At 44.7% G+C, this 12,939-nt stretch overlaps 1 protein-coding gene across 1 annotated transcript in view; it reads left to right on the top strand.

Moving 5' to 3' along the window:
- Positions 1 to 421: 421 nt before the first annotated feature.
- LOC110836740 (uncharacterized) overlaps positions 422 to 12,939 on the top strand; it is a 44,796-nt gene continuing 32,278 nt past the window's right edge. The window contains exon 1 of the mRNA XM_087341072.1: positions 422 to 700. The gene's annotated coding sequence lies outside the window, so the exon portion shown is untranslated. The remainder of the gene's footprint in view (positions 701 to 12,939) is intronic.

The raw sequence follows: 12,939 nt of genomic DNA, 5'->3' as shown, positions 1-12,939 counted from the left end.
TCACGACTATCTCAGCCAATGCCAAAGAGCGAGCACTCATCGAAGTGTAATGCTGGAACAGGAACAAACGACAAGTTCATCACGATTTGTGATTGATATCGACTTATATTACTGTCGATATTAGGTGTCCTAAACATATCGCTTCCCCGATAAACATCCCTGTCGACGAAACTAACAATGGTGTCTGCTACTCACACAATAGATGTCAAAAAAACAAACAAACTAACTAAGTAATGGCCGGAGTCGAAGCCCGCAAATCAGATAGTAGACTCCATTACAGAGAAGGACAGAAAGATGACCAGGTATCCGCACAGATCAAGAATGAGAGGAGATGGCAGTGGCTGAGCGAGCAGGGAGGGAGGGAGGGGCCAGTATCTTGTAGTATTTGCAACCGCAGAGCTCTGCTATCATGCAGTCTTTACCGAACCATCAAGGTGGCCGTGGAGGTAGGTGGTAGTAGCCATGGTAACGCAGAGAGACAAGCTGATGTACGGCAGGCCTGCGATTATCCGGTAATTCTAACGAGGACGGGCCGTATCTTGGCGCGCGCGTCTTCAGTTCGGCGACGAACAGCCAAATATAACCCGAATTTTCGTGATGCAAGACCAATTGCAGATCGGAGCAGATCTTTTAACGACACCAACTCCAGCTGCTGTGTTGAAGCACGTGACCTGCGAACAGTGAAGGCATCCACTGGAAGGTAAGGGCCAACAAATATATTTCTTAGCAGTAAGACCTACCATCTCACTTGCATCTTGTTTGCTCTGTAACCGAAGGTCTCTGGATCCAGTCCCCGGGATTCTACACCGAGTGTTGAGCTGAAAAAGCTGTGCTCTCGAGGTGTACCGACTGTAATTAAGAAAACAAAGGACGACACAAGGCAATTCAGCGGCATTTGAGATTCTAACCAGCGAGACGACGCTGACAGACGACTTTAAAGTCCTTGGATATATAACAACCTCACCGGTAATTATTATAATTAAAGGATTTAACCAACATTAAACGAACGTGGGACAGAGACAGCTTACATGAAGCACGTACAATGAATAATTAAATGACTTCGTGCGGGGTGTCATTAAAATATCATTCCTTATTTTCTTTTGAGAAATGATGCTGATTTCTCACCGGTTTACGTTAGTCTACCGGTTGAATTTGTATGACTGTAATTTTACGGATTTTACACGAAAGTTACATTCGAATAATAAGAGACTTGTCTCGGAAAAGCAGTCTGATGCACTACATTGAAACAATTTGATGTAAAAATTCCAATTGAAGATATACACGAACAGTCACTAGTGATTGTTCATATGGTTGTATGGTTCCAGAACTAGACGTGATGAGACAAGACGGGGATTTTCTAAATCCAACCGAACACACTCCTGCCTGACAAGCTAATAGTCACTTAGCTCGTCAAGAAATTCCCGGGTGATAGGGAACACAAAGGTTCTTCGCCCTGTTCACAAGATCTCGCCTTTGACTCCAGTGCCGAATAGGGCGAATCCAGTTCATATTCTCAAACACTAATTACATTTAAATATTATCGCCCCATCAACGCTTAGGTCTTTCAAGTGTCCTTACTAAAATTTTATGAAGTTTCTTCCAAAATCCATCAGAATCAACAATTTTGTTTCGATTGGATTGTGGTTTTACAGGGTTCTGATGGCTTACAAACTGAAGGTTATTACCAACGTTTCAGAGGAATTTGACGCCTCCATATTCGCTTCTATCCCGAAGATGAAAGCGACATGTTCCTCTGAAATGTTGGTGAGTACCTACAAGAGTGCGCGGTGTCGCATAGTAAAAAGACACCAATTGAAATTTTCACTTCTGCGAAGATTTCAGTAAATAATTCTCTGCGTTATAACGAAGCTAAAGTGTAGACTGGGGTAAAATTGCTTCCGCGATCTTTCGGCACAGGAACGACGAAAAAAGAACCTGTGGAAACATTCGAACATTCAAAATCAGCCGAAATATAAAAAATTTCCTGGTTGATTTGGTTCACTTTAAAAGTTGTTCCGAAAGAAATCCTCTTCCAAAATACTTAACACTAATGCACGGAATTCAATCTTTATGTCGTACTTTCCTTGTCACTGGTGTGTTTACACTGACGGGCCTTGACGGACGAGGGTAAAAAAAAACACCAAAGTTCGTTGTTTGCAATTTTTTTACATCTCATTTGCCTCGCTCTTCATTTGTTGCTGATGCAAATCTTGCTGTGTCACGATTAAAGCACATTTCTTCTTATTCTTCTTCTTCATGTTGCTGCACGTGCGAAGCCGCTATAATAAATCGTGCACAGGGAGGAATATTCCTGAAATTCGTCGATGTTGACCAGAAACGACGCCTTCAGCCGCCAGAACCTCAAATCTCTCGCGCCTCTGAAACTCGCTGAGCACCTCGGGTCAACGTCTCTCCTCACTTAACTTTTATTAGCCCCGTCATGCAGTTCGAAAGCAGTAATATTTAAACCTTCAATGACAGGGAATAATTCCCATCTTACACGCACCGAATCACACTGATTTTCGTTCTATTTGTGATAAACTCTATTAAATTTTAAAAAAAATCTCACAGACCGTACATACCGAATGCCAAAGCCACCACTGCCATATCAAAGCTCGGTCTGCAGAAACCACATACCGGCTTTCTGTTTTACCCGTACGTAACTTGGCGTCGTTGAGAGCAAACATTTGCCTTCTACAGGGCTCCTTCCTACTCGGCCAATATGGCCAATATTTATTTTCGTGGCAAAACCTCACAAACAGTTGTCAAATGCAAATTTTTGAAGCTTCAAGATTTTAAGCGGTCGTAGATTAATCAAATATAACATTACAAAGGGTTACTTCTAAATGTTGTTAACCTTTTAAAACAACGAAAAGAAGTTTCTGCAAGATAATTTACCTCAAATTCCTTCACTCCTAAAAACGAGAAACAAATCTAAATAATGGTACGAACTAATTGATACCATTTGCCCTGTGCAGAAATCACCTTTTTGTACTGAAACGAGGGAAAATATTCGCGAAATTCTCCTTACCGAAAAAAAATAATAATTAAAAATATAATTAAGTCACTAGAGCGAAATATTTCGCATTCAGTGACAACGAAATATTCAGATAAACGCGTCACCCCACAGACGTCTGACGTCATTTAATCTTGTCCGAAACAGTGGCGTTTGTTCATTGACCGAATTCTCTTTCCCGTGAAATGTCACGGGGATGTCTAAAAACCCGGTTTCTGCTAAATAAAAACCTTCACACGTGAAGCCTCTTAACATTTGACAATTAATGAATGAACTACAGCGAAGTTTGGCGGTCAGGTGTCCGGACAGATCAGGATGCGCCGGTGCGTGTTGGACGCCACTGACGAGAAGTGAACCAGATGTTTCTTGCTAATTGCAACATGCCAGGATTTGCACAACTGCTCTACAGCGGGAGAAGTTGTGTCGACGAGGAAGCGAGATAGGAATACAGATTAATTCACGTCCTCAATTAAAGCCTGAAACCGATTACTTACTGATGAACGCTGCCTGGAAACTAGAAGCTGTCAGAACCTGCGCGTTTCCTCCGCAATGGCGGATATCCCTGAACTGACTGCTTATCTTGAAACCACGAAATGTGTCCTGAAATTTTGGGAACAGAACAGGAGAGAGATTTCAGCAAACTCCTTTCTGATAAGCCAAGAGGCCAACAGTCGCTTAGACAGCCCATAAATTCCACTGCCTTCCCAGATTCAGAGTGCTCATTACCGTGCTCACAAAAGCAGACCACTGGACCAGTCAACATCCTCACAACCTGTTATCCCTCGACTTATCCTAATATTATCGTTCCATCTACACCTAGGTCTTCCAAGATTGCATTTATTTCAGGTTTCCCTACTCAAATCTCGTAAACAATTATAATATCTTAATGCATGCTACATACATCGCCCATCTCACCCTACTTTTGTTGACCACCTCCGTCATGAGGGCGATGGTGGTGGCCGTAAGTTCCTCTGAAACGTCGGTGAACTTCTACCAGATTACAAGGCGCGACATCCCCAGAAATAAGATTCGCGGACCTGGTAGAAAACGAACCTCGGCAATTTACGTAACTTCCGGTTGTATGGCCCAGCCATGCCAGCGCCGTGACGTATGTGTTCTGTTCCTTCGTTGTGATCTCCGGCGGCACCCCCCCGCAGGCCTATTATGTAAATAAAAATGCGTGTCACTTAACCACAGGCTGTCTCCCGGAGAAAATTTCATTTGCGCCCGAAGACTCGTGCATAATCTCTGCTGCAGGCGTCTGATAGCGCTGAGCACCTGTTCGGTCACTTAGCGCCGAAAGAAACTCACGTATGATCAAATGGACAGGTTCGGACGAAATTACGCAACACAGTGAGGAACGCCATGATTTATTTTCTCTCAGCTAAAAAGGACGAACCACAGATACAACTTCTTCTTCTTCTTGCTCTATAACCCTTTATGAACCTTGGCCTCCTGGAGAACTCTCCTCCATTCAACTCTTTCTCGTGCTTTCATCCACCAGGCCTTAATTTTTAAGGCTCTAGTTCCTTAGCAACGCCAGGTTGTCTACGACGACTCCGTCATATATCCGAGGCTTGGTTCTCATGTTTCCTAAAGTTTTTTTATTTTTTACGGGATGGGGATCTTAGCCCCACGCCCAACCCCCAACCTGGAGGACCAGGCCTCCGTATTTATATACCTCGAAGACAGGGTTGTCACTGGGTACCCCTGCCCCTGAGGAGATAAGATAAAAAATTACTACAAAACTTCGAAAAGAGAACTTGAAGTGACGACATCAGCGATCATCTTGCGTGCTACGTGTCTTGCCTTGTGGAGACCGGATCCATTTCATATTTGCTCAAATTTCTTTGCTCGGGTCCTTCGTATGCTCTGAACTCCGTCTGCAGCTTCCGGACTGACATGAAGGCCATTTCGGTCCCCATTGTCACTGTCAGCGAGAGGCTTCAGCAACTCTAAAAGTGTTGACGAACGTCAATTTTTGCTGAAGAGAGGAGCATCAGCTGCGAAATCTGCAACGGCCTCTGGCGAGACAAGGACGATCTTAATCTGCAGCTTTAAGCAAGCAGAACGCATGACTCAGAGTCAGCGCCTGTCGGCCCGTCAGCCCTCTGACGAGAGGGAACGCACAGACAGCCTTCTAAAACACTGCACCGGGCAGTCTCGTAGAAGTCAATCGACGTTTCACAGGTGTTTCCTGCTTCCATCATCAGGGCGACGAGATTCCTCACACTTGTGGACAATCTCTCCATCAAGTATTTATATCATGGGAAGAACAACTCCCAAAGAAGAAACCTTAACAGATGAGGGAGTTTTTACTCAAGTACTCCTTTCCCCTAAAATCTGCTAACAATTCTAAACCCCTAACACACCCAGGCGAGCGAGCGCGAGCACACCAGGTCGTCACACGTGTGCCAATGGTAACACAGGATCTGCATTCCGCGTTGGGACATACTGGGCAACCTGGCGGTCACTTTGAGGGAGGGACTGAGTAAAATAATGAACATCCATAATAAAAATGGCCGACACGTCCGTAACTGTACACGTGATGCACCTGTATCAGGTCGACGTGATATTAACACAATCGCGGTTTCGTTTATAAACATTCGTTCGACCCTGCAGTTTGATCTGTGGCCCCCTTTTCGAAGACTTGAATAATTAAGGCTGAAGGTTCGAGTGCTAATATCGTTATGAAAACCCAAGCGGTGAGCAAACACCCTCCTCATCCTTTTTTATTACATCAGTAACATAAAAGGTCCTCAGTAAACTGTGTGCTTAGGATTATTTAAGGAGAACGTCTGTTAATATCAGCTGGTTAGGCTGGACAATGAAGTGGCACTCTGAGCTATTAACATATCAATGGACACGCCGCGGGACGTATGATTTCATAGGTCAGATCTACGCAAAGCCCCTGGGATCGTACCGGGATGGAGGAACAGATTCTTACAGCTGCGTGTACTTAGTTATTCCGAACCAGTTGGGCTACTTTTGATATCTGAAACATCAGCATCTTCACATGGGCAAGGAATGCATATTTATCGCATTAACATACGAAATGAGTCGAAGCTTTCCTTTTTTAGTCTGACGGAGGTTAAAAGTCGCGATTTGAAATCACGCATCATACTGGCTACCAGCACAAACTGATTAATTAAAACGGGAGTACAGCACTAATCAAATAAATTTCCCGAGTTAGTGGTTATAAACTTGAGAAATGAGAGGCAATTCAGTCCCATAAAAGTAATCACAAGATAAATCTTGGTGGAGCTCAATCAGACCCGTATCTTTACAACAAGCTACTATGTTAGGGAAAACCCAGTGAAATGAGAATGTTTTATTGCCCAAACGTTTTACATTTTACGAGAAAAATAATACATACCCACCTCAAAGTAATGGGGGTCACAACGGTAGAGCGAGGGAGCAAATATCTCGGGTAAAGTTCGTGTTTTATGTCAGTCCATCCAAGGCAGGCAGTCCTCTGCGTGCTGCGTGCAGGCCTCAAACGAGGGGGGGGGGGGGGGGCACGCTGCCCCCCTGCAGAGACCCTAATTGCAGTTAAACAGTCCCCAAAACCAAAAGCCTATAACAACATATTGCGTTTTAGGAGTTATCGAAGTCTCTCAGTTCTAGAGTATCCGAAAATTATGAATAAGTAGGATTTGAGGTTCTAACGGCGGTGAGTCTGAAAATTGCTGTCTTCTGGGTTGTTGCCCCGTGTAGCCTGCTAGAAGTTCGCCGACGTTTCAGAAGTCCATCATCAGGGCGGCAATCTTAATAATGAATAAGTATTTGTTATGTATTCCCATGCATGCTCGATTTAAAACGTGTGCAGTGCCTGTAACCATGGCAGCGAGGAACGTCATCACATGATGTACCGTTGACGAGTGAAATGCGATTGAGGCCCGGAGCAGCGCACCTGTCAGTCAGCGGTGCAGCTCCGGTAGCGCCTGAAACAGGCGACCGTTCGTCTCAGGTCGTGGAGGGTCTGGTGTTAACGCCCCGCGCTCGATTGCCTGGTGAGAGGTGACAATGCATTTTCACAGCCAGCTGTTAATGCGAGGATTGGCCGTACGCTTGTCGGCCGTAATTTTTATTAAGCAAGCTGTCGTTTGGATAATTGCCTCAATGGGCGAAGTAAAAACTCCTTTAAGCAGCGACACAGAGAATTCTTGCTAGGAACCTGACACAGCCTCGGACTGGCGTTCAAGGCAAATTCTATGGCGAGACGAAATCGTCGAGACAGCGGGTCCTCTAACGGACTGGATCAAATAGACAACGCAAGGGAGAAGGAGAGATCCTCTGGGTTGCTGCACGACACCAGGAACCGACCTACAAGCTGATAGGTTATCACAGTGGTGAGTCCGAACATGGCTGTCTTCTGGCTTGTAGTAGAGGCTGCTAGACGTTCGCCCTCATAATATTTAGCGAAAAATACCATTTATAAAGCTTCTCAATATGCAATTTTCTCTAGCCTCCTGCAAAGATATCATGCACACATAATGTATTCTGATGTTTTCAAAACTTCGCTTTATTTATAGTCTGTTATGAACTGCATGAGCTCTAATAGAAATGCGCAGGCCTGCCCTTGTAAAGGACAATGTTATTATTTTCCCACTTCAGAGCGCATTTCCGCTTGCATTGCTAACAACATAACAACACTTATCTTTCTCTGACAGCGACGGGTAAGCCAGAACAGTGGTATACAAACCTGGGGTACGCGTACCCCCGGGGGTACGCGAAGACATCTTAAGGGGTACGTGAAATTTAAAAAATATATATATTATTTTACGATAAACACTGAATAATCAGAAATGTAATTTATTTAATTTATTTTAGATGTAGATTATATACTATGTATAACTTGAATTATACACCAACAATTTTGGGGGTACAAAGTTGATGAGAAATTATGTCTGGGGGTACGCGAACAAAAAAAAGGTTGAATGCCACTGAACCAGAGTACAAAAAGGAGCTGAACTTTGCGAAACGCTGCCGATCCGTGACGTAATGCGAGTGGTCTAGACTGCGAACCTGCCAGAAGCAGGCGGATGTATGAAGCGAAATTTTTTAAACAGCATTCGTGGTAAAGCAGTGTTAAGAGACGAACCAATAATATGGAGGATCGACCTTAAATCCTGAATAGACCGAAAATTTACAAATCGGGGAATGATGGTGATTATTTCAGGACTACAGACCGCCGTGCCATTACGTTTATGTAGCAATCTGACTGTGTCTTACATCGAACAAAGTTCTTTTATCTGCTACGACTATTAACACTTCTACACATATAAATAATAAAACTCATTGCTCGCATGAAACAGGTTTCAGCGTTAACGGCCATAAAAAGACTCATTTGCCTTACATTAGTCAGACGGGAAAGTGTTTTTACATAACTCTTGCCGACTAATAAGTTAAAAAAAGGAATTCTCAGGCAATTACTGGGAATTCGAGGTCAGTCAAGATTAAAAAGCTTTCTTATATGAAATTAAATGTAAAACTTGCAATAAAACCGTCCGGCCTGTAGACCCAAGTGGCATTGTTAATTACGCTCTGTTCCGTGCTGCACACTGGACAGCCCTGGGAAAGGCTTCACATTCATATGGGGAAAACAAAAGACTCCTCCCCTCGCAATAACTTATATGGAGCACACGACTGATGAGTTGTCTTTCATCGCTGTTGCCTTCAGGCACTACTGCAACTTCAGAATCAATTCTCTTCTGTGAGGAATGACCTCTAGTGACCGCCAAGAACATTCGTCAGCCGCTTCACAAGTAACCGTTGTTAGCATTCTGAAAAAGGTTCGATAATGGACTAAGGGTAGGCCTTGAGGTTTTCATGGCGATGAGTCCTCCTCCCCCTGATGATGGAGGCAGCAAGGACCTTCGAAACGTCGGTGAACTTCTACCAGATTACACGGCTCGACAACCCAGAAGACAGCCATCCCCTGCTCACGGCAATGACGCTAGACGACAGAAGTGCTGCTAACATCAGGCAGCTTTCAGAAGTACTTGTAATATGGGTAACGAAAATCTTGAAATAAGGAAGGGGCTTAGGTGAAGACTGCGTGCCCTTGGGATCTGTCTGGCGAGGCGCGCGGTAAATGACAGAGATTACAGGTTGCTCTATCTTACAGCTGTCAAGAGGCATTGCAAATTAGGATTCTATCACTTCAGAGGGCCTCTTGGAACAGACGTATCTGTCCAGGTGGTGTCAAAATTTCGACTAATTTGGTTGCACATCGCCCCCCCCCCTCCCCTGCAGTGCTGCCTCATCGTGTCTGAAAGGCTCTGAGCGGGCCGCTGGGGGGGGGGGGGGGGGGTCATTAGCAAATCAGACGACGAGGATAAAAGTGTATCATCGCTCCATCAGATCGGTCGAACGTTTTGTAGGACTCTCTTAAGACCCTTCTCTGGACACGCGTGTAGGGCGGCGACTGCACGATTATGGAATCATGAATATGTTCCGTAATGGCTCCAAAAATTCACCAGTTCCCCATAAGACAGCAGAATACATTCATTTCAACAGAAGCCGATCGCTTAAAATAGAGCCTAACACAGTACAGTGACTGGACGACCGGGGTTCGATCCCCGAGAGAGGTAAGACCAGACCAGCTCTGGAGTCCATGCAGGATGTACGGAGGCCGGGGCATGAAGCTGATCACTCATCTCTATTCACTGCCGACATCAAGAATGAGTGGAGCTAACAGTCGCCTAACTGGTCGATAAATTATCCGCCCTCTATAGTACACAAGGTTCGTTACCGTGTTCACAAAACCCGCCATGGCATGAAGTACATTTCTGAGATCCATTTTAATATTATCCTTGCACCGACGCCCAAGTCTCCCATGTATTTTCTTCTCTTTAGTTTGTGACTGTAGTGCTATACGCATTTCTTATCTTTCTCATGGGTGCTGCGCGCCGTGTCCATCTCATCCTCGAGTTTATCGTCTTAATAATATGTTGTATATTTGGTTAACAGCAGGCATACAAATTATGGAAATCCTCATGATCGAGTTTTATCTCCGTTCACTTCCTCAGTCTTAGATGCTAATTTATCCTCACCACCCTGCAATTTTATTTATGTTTTTCTCATACGCGCAACAGACCAAGTTTCACACTTGTGGGGTTGCAGTTCTGAACGATTTAATATTCAGGTTAGGTTAGGAAGGTTAGGTTAGGTTAGGTTAGGAAGGTAAGGTAAGGTTAGGTTGTTAGGTTAGGTTAGGAAGGTTAGGTTAGGTTAGGAAGGTAAGGTTAGGTAAGGTTGGGTTAGGTTATGTTATGTTAGGTTAGGTTAGGTTAGGTTATGTTAGGTTAGGTTAGGAAGGTAAGGTTAGGTAAGGTTAGGTTAGGTTATGTTAGGTTATGTTAGGTTAGGAAGGTTAGCGACTGGGCAGAAACGAGAGCAGATTACACCAGCTGCTGTCCCGAATATGTCCACAAGCTGCAGAATGACGTCTGCGACGACGTCTCGCTACCTCCAAGTGCGTTTGCTGTACGTTTCAATCGACGGACAAAAACAAGTGAACCTCAGCCACTACTCAGAAGCAAGGGACATGATCACGTGGCCACACACGCGTGAAGCGAAATACAGCTTCAGGAAACTCACAACCGCAACCCGCCAATTAGGAAACAATGACCAAGACTTCGTATGTAACTGACTAACGTTCGAACTGGGAGAAAAATTCTGCCTCTCTCTCTCTCTCTCTCTCTCTCTCTGACACACACAAAAATTCCTCAACATTCACGGAATGTGACCGAACGCCGAGGGCTCGCCCAGAACAAGAATCCACCTCGCATCTGCTCCACGAAACTTGTCCAGGATTGCCAGGAACCGGAGAGCGCCGCCAAAGTTTGTCTTCCTGTTCCTGCCGTGCAAGCAGATGGCATGGCGTCGCACGTCTGATAATATTACAATGGATCTGAAGACCTCAAGTAGAATTATTTAACATCCCTTAAGAACAAGACACCAAAGGGTAATCAAAGCGGGTAAATGAGATGGCTGGGACGTGTAGCACGCATGGGAGAGACTACAAATGCAGGATTGTAGTCGGACACTCTGAACGGATATGACCTCTTGAAAGACGTAAGCACAGATGGGAGGATACTGCTAAAATTGATCTAAAGGAAATGGGACACGCGATTTCAGCCTGTACTCAGAAGAGTCAGGCTACTTCTCACATACCTCGGGGTTATCACGGGAATTTATCTTAAAACGTACGAACACGAGTCTCGTCTTCCTACGACACATCAACGACTACAAAAAGCAAACAGACAAATAAAGAACAAAAACGAGAAAGACAGAAGGGGAGGACGAAAGAAAGAAAGAAAGAAAGAAGTCATACAGTCGAAGGTGTTACACACAGTATCTCAGAACTGAGTTAGGTGAAGTCTCCTTACATTCACGCCAACGCCAATTTAGGAGCAGCGTATTTGCCAAGTGTTGTCTATGTTTGAACTAAATTACCACCGGAGCAGACGACCCCAAATCACAAAGTCTTCAGCTTCACTGCTATTACAGAGAACGCAGACAGGCACCCAAGCTGGCGACTCATAACATTAATCGCCAGACGTCTAATTTCAGACTGCCTGTCTGTCTGTCCAGCTCGTCGTTAGTGTTTTACACGCCGTTCTATAATTTTCTGTTCTGTTGTACAACCAGTCATTTAAAGGTGTCTCTGCACGAACAGCTGCTTACAGTCAACAGCTCTGAGCAAATCTCGAAACACGTGTCTGCGACAGGCCACGAGGCCTGAGGACTGCTACATTAAATGAATTATCCAGAAGACCCTGGATCGTGTTTTGTGTTTGTCTGAACCAAACTTGGACGTACTGTGAAGTGACTTTGCATGTAAATAATTGACAGTCTGTCCCTCTGGCTGGAACAGTGGGTGATACCATCAATAACAGCCTTGAAGCTAAGTGCCGGGTCCAGACTGTGTTGTGGCACAGCCATTTATAAGTCGTGCTCGAGAAGATTTGACGTCAGAAGGCCGTCAGATACATTTCCCCAATGCCACACCACCAAGTCTTAGTCGCAATGCATATACAAGTGTCAGCGTCAGGTTCTCAAGGCGTTGAAGATGTCGATGTCGCGGCGTCGTGTAGTCGGAGGAAAATCTTCGGTCCTGAACGCGGAGGCCGCACGGCGTTACAGCTGAGAAAAAGAACGACATCGACTTTGAGGTTATTTACATTGACGTCAGACAGAGGCGATCACGCAGTTTGTAAACATAATCAGCGCCCTGACAACTTTCTCCCGCTGTACACGTCATCGTGAATCTTCCTTCGTACGCTCGCTAACTTCAGCTTGAGTTAATTCTCAGGATGATCCGCGGCGTTCCTGTGAAACTGGCCAGAAGATCGATCCCATAACTTATCACTCGAACACAAGATTTAGTACTCGCACTTACATAAGCGAACTTGGCATCCGACAACCGCGTATTATGACATGCATACGGCGAGTTTTAAAACTAATTACGAAGTAGAAAGAATTATAATGACCTGAACAAAACGACAAATTCGCAAGCATAACATGATCTTAATAAACACGTCTGAAACAAGACAAGTGAAATAAAATTACGTCAGAATCAGGAACTTGTATCTGAGTGGCTTCGTGGTGTGTGGCAGAGATTCCACCGCCCCGAGAACAGGAAACAAAATCAGAACGAGAACTCTGTGTCAAGATGAAGGTGACTAATCGGAAGTTGTTAGATTATGCAGGGTTTTTGGTTTTAGGGCGGTGACTCCGAAGTCCTTGGTGCCTCCACCATCAAGGCGATGACCACTCACAGCCCTGATGATGGACTCACTACCGTCGAAACCTAAAATCCTACTTATTTGATTTTCATCGGCACCTCAAATTTTAGAGGTTATACCGCATAAGGCTGTGTCAATGAGGATTGACTGCTGACACTTCGGGACACA

Source organism: Zootermopsis nevadensis, unplaced genomic scaffold (genome assembly GCF_977971745.1).
Source record: "Zootermopsis nevadensis isolate Lab colony 2312 unplaced genomic scaffold, Znev_1.0 Znev_ptg000061l, whole genome shotgun sequence".
NCBI lineage: Eukaryota > Metazoa > Arthropoda > Insecta > Blattodea > Termopsidae > Zootermopsis > Zootermopsis nevadensis.
Note: the sequence above shows the minus strand (reverse complement) of the source record. Positions and strands in the feature narration are given on the sequence as shown.